The sequence below is a fragment of the Megalopta genalis genome, chromosome 1, assembly GCF_051020955.1.
Source record: "Megalopta genalis isolate 19385.01 chromosome 1, iyMegGena1_principal, whole genome shotgun sequence".
In the NCBI taxonomy this organism is placed as follows: Eukaryota; Metazoa; Arthropoda; class Insecta; order Hymenoptera; family Halictidae; genus Megalopta; species Megalopta genalis.
In genome coordinates, this window is record NC_135013.1 from 16,262,559 (window position 1) to 16,268,841 (window position 6,283).

Here is a 6,283-nt window from a genome sequence, read left to right on the forward strand (position 1 = left end):
TAAAATCTATACGTTATTTTGTCGTACAGATTTGTTACAGTACCATTTATTACAGCTCAATGATCAAATTTTACATTTACCATGTGCTTACGTTTACTCGAGTGCTGAAATATTGACTACAAGATAACAGATCGTACTTAACCCCTTAACTTGTACGCTCGAGTTAATTCGAGCGCGCTAAACAGGCCAAACCGAGCACACTCGAGATAATTCGAGCGGCGTTGTATTTTATGCTGCTATAATTTTTCACACTCGAATATAATCGAGAATCGAAGATAACAATGTGAAAGCAAAGAAAAAAATCGTTTTATTGATATTTATCATTTACATGGGATCGTAAGCTATAACACTTATTTATTCAAGAATAAGATATAGCCTTTTTCCGTGGAACAAAAGCGCAGTATATCAAAATTCTCGACCAAAAGAAAAGTTGAATCAGGGGCGATAAATTGATTTTTTTTTGGTCGGTTTTTTAAAAAAAAAACTCTACGTTAAGGGGTTCATAGGTTGTCACTAGAAATCTTCGGAGAGAGAATAGGTTTTTCTAGCACTTGCGTGCTATCATGCTCGATTTCGTAATTTAATGAGAATATATTTTAGAAAACAGGATTTCTTCGCAAAATTTAGTATGCAGATTAATCGGCTAAAACAGAATATGTTTTCAAATGTAAGCCAAATTCTAGTTTTCGAAAGCAACAATCCAAACGAAGATAGAATGTTCATTCTATGACTGAAAGATTAGTCGAACGACGAAGATTCACAGTACATTCGACGAGGGATTCGTTGCCGAATATCCTCGCCACGAGTTCATCTGATTATTCGTCGTCGGTGGAAAGTGGGAAAGTCAAAGCAGCGCCGGCAGGATTAATTAACGCCCATGCTAGATCCGTTAATCGATCGACGAAAATCCGTCGGTGCAGCGGCCGTGACAGAGAGCTAATAAACGGGCGCAGCTGCAAATTGGAAACGAGACGAGCGTCTCGGCGCTATATTGGAATCGCGCGATTCGTCGAAATAAAGATTGATTAAAAGCGGTCGATGGCTGTGTTCGCCAAGCATCAGGCCGCTCCTTATACCATTCGAAACGATGTCGCAGCCCTCCGCCCAAACTGGCCCTGCCGCATTAAACGCTCGCCTCCCGCCCGGAAATTACAATCCACCGGCAATAACTCCGAATCGCTTCTGATTCTCCGCTATCGTTCGTCCCTCGAAAATCCTGCAAATTGCGAGCTCCTCGTCCCCCGCTCTCGCCCCTGCGAACAATCCCCTCGACTTTTCGCGATGTTTTCTCGAGTGTCGCCATTATCGAGGCTCGTCGATACAATTCCTTGCGAGACCCTTACGCAATTTTCTTGCAAATCGTCTCGGATATTCTGCAAAATTATTTCCCTGTTGTTCGACGTTTAGCTAGCAGCGAAAACTAAGGTAAGTTACACTTTTCTAGAACTTTTGCCTTGAAAGAGATACAATTGTTGATGTTTGGTGGATATTTAGAAGCAATGTCTAAATGTAACGAAAGTTTCAGTACGATAACATACAGTAAATTCTCCCTAATTCGCGCTCAGATTGCGCACAAAAATGGACAATTTGGGAAAAGAAGGTACGACTATTTGAGCATTGCGGCTCATTTTTATAGTTACCGGTTATCAACGCTATAAAGACGAGACGCAATCCTCCCAAATCGTCCATTTTTGTGCGCAATTAGGAAGACGAATTAGGGAGCAATTACTGTACTTCTTTGTTCTCAAATGTCTACACTTTATTCGTCAATTTGTTAAACACGAATGTGTAAAATACACAGCAACTTCGAAACTCTCGAATTGTACTTCCAATGTCATCAAAATTTAAAAGCACGATCTACGAAGCAATTAACGCTACACAAGTTACAAATGAAGAAGATGAGCAGTATATAGTAGAATCTCGTTAGCTGCAACTTCGTTTAGTGCGCATCACGGCAATCTTCACCACGAGTACCAGAATTTCCGTCTACTGCAGTTAATTCTTTCCAATCGTCCCTCAGCTTCTAAACAAAAATGGACAATTTGGAAAGAGAATATACAATTATTCGAGCCTCGCGGCTCGTTTTTATATTAATATAATTTTTATATTATATATAGGAATATAACATATATTCCTCTTTCCAAATTGTCCATTTTTATTCACAAGCCAAAGGAGAATCAGGGAGAGTTTACTGTAATTCGTTCGGCGACGGCTAGATGGAAAAATAATAGAAAATCGTCACTACAAGGAACGTAAAATAATCGATTATGTCTCTCGTTGTGCAACTTCGCGTTTTCGATACCAATCGGTACAACGAGCGAGATTTTACTTATCGCAACCTCCAGACAAGTTCAAGAAGATCGAGATTAATTTCGTGGATTAATGCTGTTCGGACCTGCATCCGAAAGTGTTGGACCTTGAGAGCCGATGTTTATGATTTCCACGACAGGCGAATCCATCGTTGACGCGTTCCATGAAGGAGATAGCGAAGGACGGGGAAATCTCTCTGCAAAGAGGTCCTTTATCTCCGGCGAGTAATCCCGTTTAGAAAGATTAATCGGTCGGCGACTTTGTTCGCGGAAGCCCCGATACGGGGAATAATCCGCCGCGGGGGCCGGGCGGGACGGATCGCATCGGATCGAATCGACGGTGAACTTGCACGAAATGGAATTTCCGTGGCGCTCGAGTCACAGCAGTCGGATCGCAATGCTGTATCGCGGAGTCACGGATGCCTCGCGAGCACCGTGCACCTCGGGGCGATACTTTACTGGCCAGTTCTCAAAGGGAAAAAGTTCATGGAATTTAATGGGAAGGGGGCGGGGTGGGGGCGGAAGGAAGGGTGCAGGCGAAGGAGCAACGGCCGAGACGTCTAGCGAACACCGAACTTTCCGCGAAAGGTGATTGTATCGGACGAAATTCTGGTTCGTCAAATTTTGTTACTCGTCGTTCTTTTTTTTTGTGGTTAATTACTTTGCCGTAGTTTTCGGTTTCACAGCACAGAAAAGTTTGTCGTATCCAGTTTATACAATGCTTACGCTTATGTGTACGGACAGGGAAACGTTTGGTATTTTTTGCGTCAGATGGTAACGACAGCTTCGATTATGTTCTTTAGCAATAAACTTTTCATTTTTAAATGTTCTCGGAAGGATTACACCTTAATGCCCATCCCTGCAATTCTCTCTGTCAAATGTTTATTCGCTGTAATTCTGGACTAAATTACTATTACTGCCTGAAAACAATTGGAGTACATTTTTTGAAAGCCGTATAAAATAGAAAAATAAATAAAATATAATATATATACATAATAAATAAAATAAATAAAATTACAATATAAATAAATCACAATACTTAAAACTTCTCTTTTAAAAAATTCCCGAAGATTCCACTCTCGAGCGCCAATCAATAAACTTCTTTCCCGAATGCTTTCACATACTGCCATCGCTGCAACTCTAGACTAAAGTACTATTATTGCTTGAGAAAGTTGGAGTACAGTCTTCGAAAGCTACTCAATGACCCTATAAAATAAGGAATCGCAGTACTCGATACAACTCTGTTAAAAAATTCCCGGATATTCCACTCTTGAAGGTTAATATTATCCTTTTTAGGAAAATTCATGGTAAAAGAATAAAGGGAACGGAGAATTGGATCCCGGTGCTCGAATATGCTTGCCGCAGATGTCGAGACATTATGTGCATCCGCGACATCGTCCAAAAAAGCATGATCAAGAACGTGAGGTCCGTTTCGAATCCAATAGCTCGGTAAAGTTCGCGTACGAAATGCTGGCTACGGTGTTTTAGTTGGACGTATCGGCACGCCGCATCTTTGATCATTGTTTGCGGGAAGATTAATTATCCTCGTTTACGGATCGATCCGACGCGGAGCGGCGGTGCTAGTCAGCCCTGACGGGTATCCCGGAATTCTCGCGCGGCCATAAAGACCCGCGCAGCCGGGGAAAAAAAGAGGATCGAAGAGGAACGCCGGCCACGGTAATAACTAGAGCCGCGGATTATCCGTTTACACGTGCAATTAGCAATTCCGTTTACGATAAGCAGACACTTGGAAATTCGTTTTTAAACTTCGCCGCCGCAAACGCTTAAGCGATTCCCGCGGCGATCATTTTCCCGCAGTTTTCACTTCGGGATTCAACGAGCTGCGATTCGGAACGCTGGCTGTGCTGTTCGCTGTCAGTGGTTTCTTTTTCTGGTTCAATGTTTTCGCGGATTGATTTATGAATACCGGCACAAAAGGATACATTCCATAAGAATTAGCAAAACAGCTCGTAGTCCGTAATTTATACAATTTAGGTCGTTGTTTGCGTAAACGTCGCGCTGGAAACCCGCGTGTGATTCTATAAAACGAATTACCATTTTCGCCACTTTCGCAGGACGCCTGGGTCCAAAGCGTAAACGTTTGAACGTGACAAATTTAATTACGAAAAGGTTCGGGACTCGAAAAAGTAGCGGGGCATCGCGGGTAATTAAAAGCAATTTCGTGATCGCACGGACTCATATTGTTCGGGACGGTTACAGTTACGGGACGAAAATGCGATCGAAAATGAGATCGCGAAGCGGACGACGAACACGCGAACTGCAGCTCGTGAAATAATATTAGGACGAAAAAGGTGGGTTAATTAATAAACGGACAGAACCGGGAATGAATGTAATTAACGTGGTGACAGTGAGCGCGAACAGCTGGGAAAGGAAGTCGGAGGGACCATTAGCGAAAGTCGCGTCCGAGACGGTGGAAAGTCTGTTGTATCGGAAACTGTTAAAACAGTAAGGATTCATCTACAGGGTGTCCTCATGAAATACCAATCGACTCTCTCATTTAGAAGATTATTAGTTGTTGGTTACGAGAATCTTACAAATGGAAGAACAATCACAACTAAGTTTGAAAGTACAGCAATTTCTCCCCAATTCGCGTTCAGATTGCGCACGAAAATGGACGATTTGGGGAGAGGAGATACGATTTTTATAGTTGTATAGTATTTGAATATTATACACTATATAAATCTTTTTTTTTATTTTTTATTTTATTTATATGTATATTATATTATTATATTATTACATATATATAGTATTTTTATAGTTACCGATTGTCAACAACTATAAAAATGAGACGGAAGGCACGAATAATCCCCTTCCCAAATTGTCTATTTTTGTGCGCAATCTGAGCGGGAATTAGGGAGAAATTATTGTGTATTACTCACTGTCACAAAGTCACAGTGAAGAATTTTCACACTCGGTAACGTACGATCGCACTGAACGGATGGATTCTACGCTCGATATCAGTTATCATTGCGTTTTATGAATTACATTCTAACGGCATCAATTTGATCAGCGTTCGAAGTGCGTAACCCGCCACAGCATCGATAAACTTCGAAATACTGTCCACATTTTGGCGTTACGTCGGCTTGAAATTATATCGGCGAATATTTAATATTAATTGTAATTAAACTGCATCACGCAGCCAAAGGAAAAATCAATAACACCCGCTTGCAAATTAGCTTGGCTACACAATTTATAGGGTAACGAGTGCCGGGCGCAGATTCGTGAGTCCCAGCCGTGAGAAACTGGTCTGACAATGAGTTAAGCCTTGGCCAGTATTGTTTTCCAAGCGGGATTCAAGCAGTAATAAATTTCAAGTAAATTTTTCACATGCTTTCGCCAATAATCGAGTCGACTGCTGTAACGATTCTTTGCGAGGTCAATTTCAGAGATGTACAAAATGGATTCACCCTGTTGGCAAAATTTCAAATAATATAATCATCGTTCCTTCGAGCACCTAGTGTTCCAAAGGAAGCTTACAAAATGGGGATTTCGTTTACAATTTTGAATGTTGCAGAATTCATCTTCGATTTAAGAAAAGAAAATACTGTTGCATTTAACTGGATTCTTTTAGACTTGTGCAGAAACAGATTTTAAGATAAACATTCGTACGTATTGTGCTTGACAAAATTGTGCTACCATCTTAGACTTGTTCTACTGCAATGTATCTTGATAGCTTGACTGCAGCAAAATCAAAATTTCCTCCGAAAAACAGGTGTCACTTGAGTATTTATCTCTTTCTTTAACAATTTGAACAAGTTGAAAACAGTACATCGATATCCTCCGATTATTTCAATTCGTCGACTGCTTTCAATTACGCTTGCTTATATTTGTCATTGGTACAACAAATCCGCAGGCTATTGTCCTCTCACTTCAAAAGTAGTAATCTTCGCCACTTGCCCATCGACTTCAACTTTTTTTGTTGCTTTCTTCGAAGAAAAGGAAAAATTAATGTC